The sequence below is a fragment of the Hyalella azteca genome, unplaced genomic scaffold, assembly GCF_000764305.2.
Source record: "Hyalella azteca isolate HAZT.00-mixed unplaced genomic scaffold, Hazt_2.0.2 contig4507, whole genome shotgun sequence".
Taxonomy (NCBI): domain Eukaryota; kingdom Metazoa; phylum Arthropoda; class Malacostraca; order Amphipoda; family Hyalellidae; genus Hyalella; species Hyalella azteca.
The window spans coordinates 634,495-650,195 of record NW_025934720.1 but is presented as its reverse complement, the minus strand read 5'-3'; the positions used below and the strand labels follow the sequence as shown (position 1 = coordinate 650,195).

At 37.5% G+C, this 15,701-nt stretch overlaps 1 protein-coding gene across 1 annotated transcript in view; it reads right to left on the bottom strand.

The window, feature by feature from the left end:
• Window positions 1–8,831: 8,831 nt before the first annotated feature.
• Window positions 8,832–15,701, bottom strand: part of LOC108680096 (CUGBP Elav-like family member 4) — a 432,488-nt gene continuing 425,618 nt past the window's right edge. The window contains exon 15 of the mRNA XM_047880045.1: window positions 8,832–15,650. The gene's annotated coding sequence lies outside the window, so the exon portion shown is untranslated. The remainder of the gene's footprint in view (window positions 15,651–15,701) is intronic.

The window sequence follows — 15,701 nt, the reverse complement described above, 5'->3', positions numbered from 1 at the left end:
AAGAAAGACTTGAACTAAAAAGTATTTGATGGCACTTTATTCCATTTTGAAGATTTGGGATAACACTAAACGCACAATTTTTCTCTATATACTATATTCTTCTCCACTAATTTCTAAATGAAAAAATTAACGATTTAAGGCACAAATAGTATTAAAATTACCGGAAGAAATTGGGGTGAAAAAATTTGAATATGCCCTAAAATTCCAGCCAATGGAGGTATATTAAGAAAAATTTTTGATTGAATAATGAATTAAAAAAAATTGAAAGACAACGAAAATTATTTTTTAATGCTTATAATGTATCTAAATCAAGATAAATAAAAGAAATATACGAAGTATGTGTAAAAATATTGAGAAATTCCCATTTTCCCTGTCAATGTGAAAATGGTTTAAAATTAACACAGTCAGTAGTATGCCCAGCGGCGCCCTGGAGGGTGAGTACGCGGGTTGGCTGCAGAGTTTGTTTCTATGAACGATGACCATAGATTTTGATGGAGAACCAACCAACAGAATGTGTACTACGCCACATAAAAATGAGGTAAGCAATTGAAAGGGAGCGTTATCTGAAATAATTGACGAAGCTTTCCTTTGTTAGAAGTGTTGACGGTTAACTTCGTCTTACGATGTCGATGAACTGAAGGCTACTGCATAAAACTTTGAGTAACTGTGAGTCTGACTGCTAAAAGTAGTTGTACTGAAAATTACTCTTAACAATGGAATTAATAATGCAAATTTCATTTTTTTGCTTAGTTGGAATGTTCCATGCGCGACTAACGACTTAATTTGAGATTGGCAGAGTTCAACGTCTTGGGACTGCTATAAGAAGTAGCCCTTAAAGTTCGTAACTCAGTTAGTCATTCACTGACGGTTTTTCAAGCTAAACCCACCAATCACAGGCAATAAATTAGCCGCTGCGTGCACTTTAGCTAGTTTTGATATGGTAGGTATCTGGAGCCTGGGCCCTGGTCGCCAACAGAACGATTTGTTCAATTAAGAGAATTTAATAACTTTTTACTCCAGTAAAATGTAAACTTTCCTAATTTTTTACAATATTAACAACGAATAGTATTTTTGACCTGTGTTCTGTTAAGTGTTTTTATTGACATGTGCCGAGTGGCAATGTTTCGGGATTACCGCTCCACCCGTGGCTTCTTAAGTATGGTACTCTTATTTATTTTTTGAGATCATTGTGGCATCCACACCTTCTATAAATTCCTCAGGACCTTCATTCTAAAATTGAAAATGAAACTGCTCGTAATTTCGTTGCATGCTCATATGAAAACAAAATTTAATTTTCTGGGTATCACCCAGAAGGGAATTTTGGTAGTTCATGTATACAAAACGAATATAATGGTTGTATAACTGTTCAATATTAATCTGGCCTGGTCTCGTTACTGAACCAAAATTTTCAGCCTGTTGTACGAAAGATTTATTTTCAGGTCTATTCCACTCTAGATCCTCCAGTCGAACAGTATCATAGATCGCCTATTCTTGTAATTGTCTAGATTTTCACGGATCTAAAACTGTCTTTTTGACCAGATCTTCTTCAAAAAGTGTTGAAACAAATTTCGAATGGACTTGCACCACGTTCGCGTGGTGATGGACACTTCATGGCAGAATTTATCTATACGTCTGCATAACTTTGGCTAGTCGGTTCTTAACTGTGTTAAGGGGACCATCTACCCTAAAAATCGAAATTTTCAGCTTTTCCGGTTTTTAAGCTCATCTTAATTAAAGCTTACTTTCTGCCGCATCGAACGGTACTAGAACCATCTCTGTACGTTGATTAATGAGTTCAGGACAGATCCCGAAAGGGGGGAGGGTAGTGGGGTCCCTTCACAAAAGTCTATGGGGAAAATTACGGCCAAGCCATATAAAATGGCTATCACTGGACCTGCAGCTCAGTTATCACTCAGCCATCATGCGGAAAGGTGTTGATGTAGTCGTCCTATGCACCGCGGACTTTGAAGTGAGATAACGCTTACGTCCGGTATCTAAGCTACGTTACATGCCTTTACATAGCGCGCCGCCGTTTTTCGCCTCTACTGAAAAGTTTGAAAACCTGAAAACCTCTCTCACGGCAAACCTATCTCCTCCTAGAGTTTTTAAGCTACAGCAATATGAGAGACATATCATTCGATTTGTAAAGACCATACCTATCGACTCTATCATCCCTTTTTTTGAATTTGTGCATGGTTTGTCTTATATAGGGGGGGAAGGGGGGGAGGGCAGGGAAAAAGTGGAAAAATGGGAAAAAAGCGCATAAAAAACATTGGGGAAAATGAAAAATCGGAATGATAGAGCCGCTAGATAATTTAGTTACAAATCGAATAATACGTGTCTCGATGTTGTAGCGCGATATTTGTAGGAGGAGATGGATTTTCTAAAGTACCCCTTTTTGGCCGTTTTCTACAAATTTCACGTTTTCTTTCATTTTTTTCGAAAAATTTATACGAGCAAATTGTTTTTTATTTTACATTTTACGTATGTGTATGAAATTTCAGCAAGATCGGATGATAAATGTAGAAGTTTTTCTGGAGGGTAGACGGCCTCCTTAATGCATGCTCGCAATGATGTCAGTCGGGAACCTGTTTCACTATTGTCGGTGATGGATGAGTGGGTCACTGGAGTCAGTTGCACCGAATTTTGTATAGCCTATAACCTTCGCTTCTGGTGTTGGTTTTTGTTTCATATTTTTGTCATTGTTCTGGGATCCCGTATAGACAATGTATACCTCGACAAGGTCGCCACTGAGATCATGAGATGTCTATAACAAAGATTTAGCAGCTTCATAATCTTTATCCACAAGACTTGCCATCCAAGTCTGGAATAGTCCATGTTGCACATCGTTCAACTCTCTCGACTAAATTTCTGTCCTTTCCAAGTTTCGGCGACCACACGGCGTTTCATAACTCTTGTTGTGGGCGCACTAGATCTAGAGCGGCAAACAGCTTCTTTTATTAATTATTGATCTGTGTTCTCGTAGAAGCGTCTGATCAGTCCAAGCAGTTTATTGGCCTTATCAACTCGTTATTCAACAGTAAGAAAATTTTAACTCCTGTTCTTTATAAACTATCAAATGATTTTTCAATGTAGACCGTCACAAATCGTTCGCTACCGTCACTCCCTCTATAGGCCACCATATTTTCTTATTCTGTAAGCTTTATGTTCATTCTACTTAACGAGTTGAATAACTTCTCAGTTTCAGTGTTTAAACGCAGCTGCCATGCATCAGCCCAGTCGACTAGACTATCGAGATCATCTTGCTAATGCACTTTTTTCTACGCATGCTTAACTTTGTATTAATTTTTTTTGTCGTCAGCATACATGGAGTACATGAATTGGTATAACGTTCAGAGACGCAACGATCAAACCCGCCCGAGAACGCTTCCTCATGGCACGCCACTGCGCGCTGAGGTCCAGTCTGATACGTATCCTTTAATACCGACTCGTTGATGTCTACTTACCGGAAAATCTCTGATACATTTGAGTACATTACTCACTATTCCTAAAGACTTCACTATATACGCAACAGCTGCTTGTGCAGAAAACTTTCAGATATTTTAGAAAAATCTAGGTGCACTGCATCCACTGGTCTTCAACGACTGGCCTTGAGCGTCGTTCAAGACTGCCTTGAACGACTAGTGAAAATATTTGGCTTATAATCATGAAAAATACCTGCATGCTGATACCAAATTCTTTAATGAGGCTGATATGTACACATCCCCATATTTCCTCTCTGCCAGCTGCTGTGATTTATTCTGAAAATTCAGATTTTCCATCCAATACATATACCTACTCGTTGCTGTTATTATATTGCTGGATTAATTAATTATGACTGAGTTTTCTTTTTTTATTTGATATTTTAGTCATTAGTTCTCTGAATATTTTTTTTAGAATTATTTCCTTATATTAATCCAGAATCTCGTGTTAAATATGGCATGCCCTAGTTAGCCACTCCAATGGTTGCTTTGAACTGATCTCACGTTTGAAGTTCGTTAAAAAACTGACGCAGTATATATGAATGTCACTATAATGATTCATGAGTGAAAATCGGCGAAATGAATACGACTTTACCTATTTGAAGCTAGGTTATCTAGTATTAAACAAAAGGGACAGCTCAACGGTGTACGAGTTAAGGCAGGGAAGGGTGAGAAGTGCTAAATGTTAATGAACTCAACGGAACATGTTTATGATTATATACTTCTAACGATGGCTATTGTGTTCGGTACGTTAATTGTGTTAATTTTGGATGATATTTCAAGGCGTTCTGAAGAAGAATGCTCTTTTTATAGTCAGGTGAAAGCGACGACACGTTAAAGCTGAAATGAATTCTGCTGCAACCCATCAAAAACTGGCTAGGTTCTTTTAATAAATGGTTTTATTCTAGTTAGAAATATTACAAATGCCTCAGTCCTTGTGGACTCCGTAAGTAATTCCAAATTTGCTCCTTTTTCAGTTTTGATACCATTCCAGTTGATTGCCTGATGCAAGTTGTTGACTTCTCATTAAAAAGTGACCCGTCATTATTTTTGGGGAACGAGCACACAAGCAAGGTCGAGCGATTATGTTTCAATTAGTATTTTCTTTATTATTGAAAATTTTGACTCTTCGTCTAAGTCATGATTATATTCAACTATAAAGTCGAGTGTCGCTGGTTCAACTTGAAACATAAATTTTTCTCATATTGTATTACATTTACATGGAAATTTCTGACTTACAGGCAACATTAACAGCTCATACGGTGGACGATCCGCGTCCGCTTTTCCTTCCTTACAGGACTCTGCTCTGTGGAGGCACCATGGAAGTTGTGGCGACGTTTCTGGTGTCTCAAACATGGTTGAACTAGTAGTATAAGGCTGAACCACGAGAAGCTCATTTTTGGGGGTGTAGTTTGTTGTTCGCCTGTGACGTCACTGATCTCAGTAACATCACGGGCATTTACCAATCACCGGAATGTTATCCAACCAGTCGTCATGGGGATGACGGGATTGTTAACGTATCTCGATCTCAGTGACGTAACAAGAAAGTTGAACTGACAGACGGGAATCCTTGTGAGTCAGCCTTATTAAAGTTCAACCATGTGTACCTCCTGCCCTCAATTTTGGCCACTCCACCACGTACGTGTTCCACCAGAGGCACCTCTGGGAGTGCATGCGGGACCACTGCTGCCACAAGCAACACTAACAACATCTTCACGCCCATAGATAGACTGAGCTTTGGAAAACGTTTGAAAGTGTTGTGCAGAGATGTGGTGTTGTGAAACATAATTAAAGATTTAAATGGGACAAGTAGCAAACAACTTTGGTCGTTTCTCGTATGTCAAGAAAAGAAAAATTTCTCGCATGTCAAGAAGAGCTGTCTACATCAGTTTTCCCATTTGATGAATTTTGTGCCAAGGTAAAGTTATGGCTGCTGTTGTATTATTCATATTTGTACGTGTATATGAATTTGAGCATCAAGTTTTCGGAAATAGTTTGCCAATTTTCTTTCAAGTTCAACTCCTCAACTTATTTGCCTCGATTATTTCATGTTCTTAGCGATTGCTTTATTCCAATAAATTGTGAATGAGTATAGTGCCAAGTCATAATCGGTTAAAGCTTATTCTTATCTAGAATCTGAACTTAATCTGAAGCTAATTTACTCGTAACTACCGGAACAGGAAGGAAGTTATCGTAACGCTGAACTTCTGTCGACATGAGTAACTCGCAACTTTGGGGAGGTATAGCCTCATTTCTAACATCGAAATATAATAACTAATTTTGGCTACCTAAATTCGTCAAATTTAACAAATTTTGGGACTGAGAAAGGCGATTGCTCATCACTTGGGATAAAAGGTTTCTCCGTTATATATATTTCATTTTTATTCTATGTCATGTCTTCAGTAATATTTCTATAAATTCAGTTACTTGATGATGAATTCTTGTCAAAGATAGTAATATTGTACTAGTTAAAAATTTATCCTAAATGGGTTATTGCAATTTATTGAGAAAACCGTCTTCACACAGCAAGCTGTCACGCTGCGTTAACTTCCCTTATTATTTGTTATGATGTTGCATATATGTCGTGTTTTTTTTTCAATTAAACGTTTCTGTAACAGAATTTTTAAAGTTACCCCGAAACCAAAATTATGAAATAGAAGAATTTTCAGTACAGCGTTTGGGGCGTGTTGGTAGTGAGTGAGCCGCAGCTAGGCAGCTAATAGTCGGTAATGCCTGCTGCTTCCCTGCTCTCTTCCTACTTCTCGCTTGCTCTTGTTCGGTGCCGGCTCCTACACTGCTTCTGATTTACTGGAAATATTGGAAATGATTCTAGAACATTCCAGAAGTTTCTAGGACCGTTCAAAAGTTTTTAGGATAGTCCAAAAGTTTCTAGAACATTTCAGAAGTTTCTAGAACATATCAGAACTTTTCAGAACATTTTAGAAGTTTCCAGAACATTCCAGAAGTTTCTAGAAAATTCTAGAAAAGTTTATACATCTAGAAAAGCTTACAATTCTAGTATGTTCTAGAATTCTAGTATGTTCTGAAAGAAATTCTAAACAATTTCATTTTTAGAATGTTATAATTTCTACGTAAACCACACAAAAAGTGGTTCTAGAAATATCAATTTCTAGAATGTTCTAGAAGCAAAATTCTACCAAATTCAAAAACATTCTGAGGCTCAGCGAATATAGTCAACTATTGAATTTATGGGTGTGAAATATTTGGTATCCAAGAATTTTTTTCGAGAATGTTCAAATTCATCGAAAGCCATAAGGTGTGCATTTTATACGAGAATAGATCAAGAGAACAGCTCAATTTAGCTAAAGTTTAAAAATAAATGAAATTTTCCAATGTTTCATGCGGTATAAAATGTCTCAATTTTATAACATCGGCTATGCTTCGAATAAGTAACGAAACTGAAGGATATAAAAACAAGCGCTATAAGATGCTCATTATTTCATTACAAATAATCCTGTAGTGCCTCATGGCACGCTGTAGCCGACCGAATGCTTTCCCGGACCAAGAAATTAGCGACAAACATCGATTCCGCACCCACATTCGCGTCCGGACGCACGATATTCAGTCGTATATTACCACGGAACAAATTCGGAAACTCGAGTTATCCCTCAACGAAAATTTGTGCACTCAACATTTGATCCATGAAGACGGTTCAGAGGTTTATTTAGCTGTGAATAAGCAGATTTTACTGAGAACAATTTACTTTTCATAAATTTTAACCACTTGAAATATTTTAATAATCCAATCCTCGCATTAATTTAAACTCCATGTACCAAGTTCCCGTTCTAGACCGCTGGATCATCCATATCCACCTTTAAATGCAATCCTTACAGATTACTTATGGCAAAAATTAGATACAAATTATGCTGCTAGCTAATTCGAAAAAAGACCGCTCTTTCTACATTACATGCTAGTTAATATATTATTAATATAAAGTTTTTGGAAGGAAAAAGATCGTTCAGCTATCAAATAGCTAGTTTTTTTTTGAGGACGAGGGTAGACTACAGACAGGCCGAGGTGACTACTTAGCAACACATTGTATGAAACGGAACACGAGTTTTAACGTGGGAGTTATTCAAGGTTTTATTGTAGGAGCAACGAATGGAAATCAGCACAGAAAAGTTGACGTGCAACGTAGTATGACATTTTCAGTTCAGCAAAAATCCGCGGTTACTGATTCCTGGAACGTGAAAATTGGCGAAACCACACAACTTAATTAAGTGACTTTATTAGGCAGTCGCATAATCAGAAATTTCATCATATTACTATGAAAAGAAGGTCCTTGTTTGAACTGTAGTACATGTTTTACCATAATTGCAATGCAAGTTTTGGTTTACTATTGGCTGTACAGTTTACAATGGTGACTACAGTTCACAGTTACTTGTGTAGAGATGTGTGTAGTTCCGATTTGGTGGTGAAACTGTGTATGTAATTCAGAGTTGTTCATGCAATAGTTTGTGCAGGTCATAGTTGGTTATGTAGGAGTATTTTCACTTCAGAGTCGTCTGTGCCATTACGTGAGCAGTTCAGAGACGAGACGGCTATTCAATGATGCGTGTAGTTCAGAGTCGCCTATACAATGATATGTGCAGTTCAGAGTCGGGAGTGCAATGATGTGTATTGATCAGAGTCGGCTATGAAATTATATGTGCAGTTCAGAGTCGGCAGTGCAGTGTGTACAGTTCAGAGTTGGCAGTGCAATGATGTGTGTAGTTCAGAGTAGGTAGTGCAATGATGTGTGTAGTTCAGAGTAGGTAGTGCAATGAGGTGTGCAGTTCAGAGTCGGCAGTGCAATGACGTGCACAGTTCAGAGTCAGCTATGCAGTTATGTGCGTAGATCTCAACATGTTGTTCAATTCATTGATATCATCAAATAAACCACGGAATAAATAAGGGAAGTTGCACGCCATCACAGTAGATACCCTCCCGATCTCTCCCAACTTTACGAACAATTCTTGTCAGTTGAGATGAGACTTCATCTCCCACGGTGAATAGAGAACTATATTAATGAAATTATTATTAGTTAAACATATTTAATGTCTTTAAGACAGCGGTATGACTAGGAACCCCTATAAATGATCTGATAAAATTTCAACTAACAAGGATTCAAAGGGAAAAGTTTGATTAGAAATCTCTATATGAAACTCTATACTTAGCGCCGATCATTGCAAAGAATTAAGAAGTAAGATGTACATGAAACCTCTCCCTTATAGTTGTATAACAAAGGAGGAGAAATACGTATATGAAACCTCTTCATTATAGTTGCATAACAAAGGAGGAGAAATACGTATATGAAACCTCACCATTATAGTTGTCATTATAGTTGTATAACAAAGGAGGAGAAATACGTATATGAAACCTCTTCATTATAGTTGTATAACAAAGGAGGAGGAACGGTACAGCAAGAGGAGGTCAGTGATGAGACATATAATTATCGCTATCACCGAACCAACAACAACGAGCCCCAGGATCAAAAGACAAAGACCTCCTTCAAAAAGAAATACTAAATATGGCTTATGATATTTTCATAAGTTATATAGCAAAACAGAGATTATGAGAAATAACTTTAGAACTTACTAAATACTTTCATTTAAAGTAGGGATGGGGAGGTAGTGCTGATTCGTATCAATAAAGTATACGTTTTAAGAGAAATGTTATTAGTAGTTTTAGGAAATAAAAACATCGAGATACTATTGAAAAAACAGGTATTCATGATAACAAGGATCGTACGAATTAGTCCTTAGACCCATAAAGGACTGTTGAGTAACATGATATGATGAGGGTCTTTGAAGGACTACATTATTTATACTACTATATTGTTATAATTCATTAAATGGTTACAGAGCTATACACTAATTGGAGTTCTGCTAATTATTACGGTAGATTTATTAATTAACTGTGAGGAGTGAACTGGACTCACACTCCCATGAGTCCAAGGGAAGGGCGGATTGAATATCTAGCTACACCCATCAACTAAAAAAATAAATAATAACGAAAATCAACCTTTCAGCGCCATTAAATTTCACGGGAATTATGTTTGGTTTTGCAATAAGGATCCAAACCTCGACTCAGTTCGAAGATGGTACAAAAAAATTTATTAAATGCAAATTAAAACAGGAGATACTAGAGGCAAGGGTGTTGAAAATCTGATTAAACTATCATCCTGTTAAATTAGTTGCAGGAATAGTGATTATTTACCTAATGAACAAGAGGTTAAAATTCTTATTATTGGTCAAGAACTTACTTGCGAAAGATTTCACATGCAAGTTGCACTACGTTAGAACAAATTTTGAAGGCAATTTGAAAATTATTATGGTTCAGGAATGGTAGAAAAATACCAGGCAAAAACTCATCATAAAATTCAGACAAAATCTTCCTATTGGCTGTGAACTTCTTCAATGCAAAAAAAAATCACAATTTCAGGAAGAAAGTAGCTGGATGAAGATTTTATGAAATTATTTTGATTTCGTGGAACTGAATCGAAACTTCAAAGTGAAACTCAAAGCCCAAAAATATCAAAGGGCAGTGCAATTTTAAACATTTCGTGAAATTACTATGGCTGATGAGTTAAAAGAATAATCAGTATCAAAAGACATTGACAATTTTGGCACACATTAGATATGCACCCTATCGTTCATAAAATTCCTAGCCGAATATGTACCCATATTGATGAAAAGAGTTTCCGGCGTAAAGTCAAAATTTCAGAAATCCCAGTCAGAAGTTGACCCAAACAGCGGTCAAACTTCAACCATAACTCGAGTTAATCCGAAGACGCGCGACTTGAAACATTGGCTGGCGTAGAAGGGGGCCAATAACAGTACCTACAAACTTTACAATGTGACGCGTATTGGACGACGATGATCAATTTAAATGAGATAATAACAGTGATCATGAACCACAGTTATACTGATCAATTAAAGAGCAGTTGGTCATTCTCCATACAGGGAGAGCAAATATGCACGTAAATATAATGAAAAATCATTGCACCACCCCTCCCTCCAGTTGGCATCAGTCAAAGAATGCACTCTGAGGATATAACTAGCAAACCCTTTACAATGTTCCTGGAGCTTCTTAACGTTTACTCTTAGGTATGTATCAGAGCTACCGTATAATATTACCATAATATTTATTGCGGGAAATTCCAAATGGGAGAGAGTTGGATATGAGGAGAAATGTTCAGACCAACTTAACGTTCAATGCCGGAGCGCTCATTTGAGGTTAATAGAAGTAAAAAATTGGTTAAAGAACAAGTGGCATTTATTTCAAATGTCACGTAGGAGTTGAATACTGAAGGGTTCTATTTGCTCACAAAAGGCTCATTTACCAGAACCTCTCCCCCATTTTCCGCAAGGTAGCATTAAAAATATATATATATATGTATATCATAAAGCAGTTTAGGCTTACTATCAATAAACTGGATGTAGGATATTCTAGAATTGTCACTAAAATGTTGTGGTTTACGTATCTAATTCTAGTCTTAGCTAAATAGGGCAACTACGTCCTCGTGAGGATAGGATGTATGTAATAAGATCCTGTGGCGATCCTGCGACTTCTACCGAGTAATTTTACACAGGTTTGGCGCCGACTCCTACTGAGTAATTTTACACAGGTTTGGTGCCGACTCCTACCTATATAATTTTACACAGGTTTGGCGCAGGCCGCTACCTAGTAATTTTACACAGTTGTACAAGCATACTCGACGTTTCCGTCATTTAACAAGCTCAACTTGACGTCATATACTCTTTGATACAGCAAAGACCGGCAGGATAACCTGCCCTACAGCAAAGACGGGCAAAAAGTTCACTTTTTCGACGTCCAAGCGCCTCGATCACTGCATTTTTGGGAGAGTCTCTTCGCACCACTCATGGCGGTACTCAGGCTCAAGTTCTCACGCAGTTATCACTGTTTTAATAACGATAGCACTTTTCTTCTAACACGGCGCTGATGTATGTCTATGTTCACTTCTTCTTTGACATCATATGTTCTTTCACTTTCAATAAACTCTTCACCAACAATCAACGAACATCAAAAATGAACGAAAAACACTTGAATGACGACAATAAAATATTCACTCTATTATTGTCATATCCAATTAAATGAACTAAAGTTTCACTATCTCTCAACTGGGACAAAAACTTCATCAAAAGTGACTTGAGTAGGCAACACTAGACATTTTTCCCACACAAAGTAGTAGATCTATCAAAATAAACACTCCACAACTCCGCAATAATGTTTGCAATATTTGTAGTACGTAGAAGACTCGCTCACTAAATGTAAATACAAGAACATCAATATCACTATTAATATTCCGTAGGATACAGTGATGTTCCTACCATTTCTAAGATCCATCAGCAGTGAGAAGTTTACATCTAAACACTCACTGCCTACAGAAATGGTGGCCGCCCAGTTTAACCGTAAATATAGAGATGACATTTAGGTTTGAGTGTGTCTTACAATGCTATAAGTAGGGCACAAAATTAACCGGCTATAGCTTGTAAAATAAGCAATCAAGTCTCGTATTTGGCAGGCTACGATCAATCTAGATCAATAACTTGGGTGACATACATGAAATAATTCGCTCATAAAAAGTGGATATTACCCATCAGGTAACTAACGTTGAAATAACGTTGATGAAAAGCTGTTCAAACGCAATCAACTCATATTCAACGTTGTTTCTACGTCTCTTGCCTGGATATTAAATTGTATCTTTGGGATTCTTTCAAAAGTCAGATATATCAAATAACTCCAAACCGACACGGCGTTATATAATTGGCACAAGATTATTTCAGTGCAATTTAATCGTGCGACTAACCACAAGAATCCCGACAGATGTTACTGAATCATCAATGAAAAAAATGTATCCTCCATAAAAAGATCCCAGGATACCCAGATAAATTCAGATTATTTTATCGTTAAGGTATTAATTGAAAGAAGGACTCGGCAGATCTCAGCGCCGTTGAATTTTTTTTTAATTTGAATAAAGTCTGTGGGAATCACCGATGAAACGGTCGCTCGTTTGACAGATAATCCCTGACAGATGATAAGGCATAAAATAATTTCTGCAGAAATACGAGGACTTTTTATGAAACATCGCGATTACCGAAATTTCACTTTTATTAAATTGAACCGTTATAGAAAATGCCATATTCAGAGCTTCACTACTAACAAAGTAAAGCTCTTATCTTTGATTATTATACAACATCAATGACTAGATGGAATGTCCCGAGATCGTTTCATTCGGATCCATAGTAATATCGTTTCTTTTCAATTGTGAAACAAGCTTTAAAAACTAAACATATAATTTTAGAACACAAGAGACACAAGCCTGCAGTAAGTGAAGCGGATGGGACATGCAAATTTGACTCATAGGATGCATTTTCGCCTAATGTTGATCAATCTGCAGATAAATGATTTTTTCTTAAAGCTATACCTTAGATATTACAATAGAAATAGATAAGAAGTTTTTAGCACTGTACAATGTACACTTTGCAATTGCCAGTTGGATCTACAATCTTTGAAAAATGCCTTACGTTTTGATGAACGCTTAGTCAATTGTTTCCTAGATTGCCAATTGAACTTCGAATCTTGCGTAGTTAATGTAAAGGGTGAGTTCAAAGTTAGCTACTGTTAAAAGTATTCATTAACATATATACATCAGTTTTATTAGAAAGAAATGTTGAATTTCAGAATAATCACTCTTAGAACCTCGTAGTGAAGGAAAATCGTCTTTGAAAGCATCTCGAAACTTCATGTAAGGTTTTAATAGAGTAACAAACTTTGGAAGTATTATTGAATTAGATGCGGCCAACCATTACCCTGCTAGATTGATGGTACTTGAAACCATCCATGAATTAGAAATAGATTGAATGATTTAGTGATGTTAAAATTATTTGTGCTGAGGTAAGTCACCTAAAAATTATAATTTTAAAATACTTCTTGTGATTGAAATGTCCAATCAATATCTGAATTTTTTTAATGCAGTGAGCTCTCGTGTCATGAAGTTTAATGTACGATCCAAGCTAACTTGTCAATCTAAGGCTAAAGAGATCATTGGAATTAGCGCCTAAAGTAAACATAAATAATGTTCTTAGAGTAATAAATGCAGTTGGTATGTACTAAATGCAATCATTTCCAACGTAGAGATAAATGCGCAATTAAAGGTACAGAAGCACATCATAACTAGATAGCCTTAGCATGAATAAAGCATACAGTAACTATATTCTTACGCAAAAGGTCCCAAATGCAACTTCCAAATGTCTCCATTAAGGAAGCAAAGGCTAATTCCAAATGCAACCGTTACACATAGTGAACTCAACCTTCACTATAGATCTAGGAGTAAAATCTATCATAACATAAGATGAATTTACAAATGTATAAACAGTGCCGCACCATGAGTTTACGGGCTAGTAGGTTATTCGTTTTGCTGCAGCACCCAAAGAGTATCTTTAGACCCGGTAGAATTTATTTATTGTGAATAATGTAACACAAGCAATAAATACCGTTATGGCAGGGTTTGTTACACGCAACGCGCAAAATTTATAGGTACACTGCCAGCTTGAATTTATCAATGATAGCCGAGTTAACAAGATGATCTTGAAGTGATTCGTAGCACTTACTCTGAAATCCGCTCTGAAACACCAAAGAAGTGAAGGAATTCGCAGCTAGAAGTCACAGTAGGAGTTAATATGTCGGACAAGACCTCCAAGTCCATGTACCGCGTTCATTTGCCGGCTTACGTTTGAAATATTGAATGTGGGTATACATCTCGATAATGTAGGTATACATCTCGATAACATGAACCGTATTACGCCTACAGTCGACACACAGACAACATGCAGCAATCTGTACTTCTATTTCAAACACCTATAAGGCCGGTATTTCAATAGCAAATTCAAGCTCTTTTGTTACACATTAGTATAAATATAGAATGAAATTTCACAACTTTAAAATCTATCGACAGGTTGACGACAATGACAAGTCGTATCCTCATGCTTCAAGTTGAACCTTGAAGACAATGAAATAATCGGAAAGAGCTAAACTGAACCCCATTGGAGAAGGTGTTCTATTCGTTATCTGAACCTGGCGCACTGTCGAGCGATATGTCCAACATTAAGTTTAAAAATTTCAGGTATGTAATAAAGCGATGATAAAAAGTATAAGGAGGCATCGGAGATGGTAAAGGTTAGTTTTGTTGTGACAGGAACGAGGAAAGCGTTATTCTAAGCGTGATATTTGTAATTAGATTGAAGAATTAAGATTCCATCACTCCCGAATGTCCGCAAGGAGCGATGTAAAGAAGAGCCTTTGGCTACTGATTATACACATTCCGAGGATCTCGTGAGCAAGAGTATGCTGTTAAGCATACAGCCATCCATATTCCTGTGGTTATTTACATTTCCCAATGCACCAGACTGAGTTCTGGCAGCTCCCAGAAACAGTGGGACGGTGAGAAGCAATTTGTGCTACGCTAGGGATACAACACGAGTGTAATCCACCATTGATATTCAGCGACGTTATAGGCCAAGAATAATGAGAAAATTAATACCAATCTGAATGAATACAAAATCAACTTGCACATTTGCTGCGAACACCCCATCTGGAATGTAGTTTGAATTATTATTGACTTGGAAACAGCAAATGGCGTCCACGATGCAAACCATTGCCAGGCATTATGCTAGTTTTAATCGCACCGCAGACATGTCGTAAATTAAAAATAAAATCATGCTCAGAAGTTGGAAGTGACAAGTGCATGGCTCCATGTGGGCGAAGTGCAGGCGGCAAAAGTGTAGCGGATGCTTGAAAAGCAACAAAATTTTCCTTCGGTAATCAGTAGACGACGACACTGCAGGTTGTGTTACTGCAGGAGGTGATTCTGCAGATGGTGGCAGTGCAAGCGGCGGCACTACAGGTGGTGCCACTGCAGGTGGCAACACTGCAGATGGTGGCGATGTAGGCGATGGCACTGCAGGTGGTGCCACTGCAGGTGGCAACACTGCAGATGGTGGCGTTGTAGGCGATGGCACTGCAGGTGGTGTTACTGTACGGACTGTGGCGCGGCGCAAAAGTATGACGCTGCGCGGTAAGATCTTCCTTCATGTTGGTGAGACCGCAGACGACATCAACGTTAACATCGACGTGGTTGTCAGTCTGTGGGAAGGCGAATACTTAACCAAACGGAATAAATGGTGCAGAAATGCT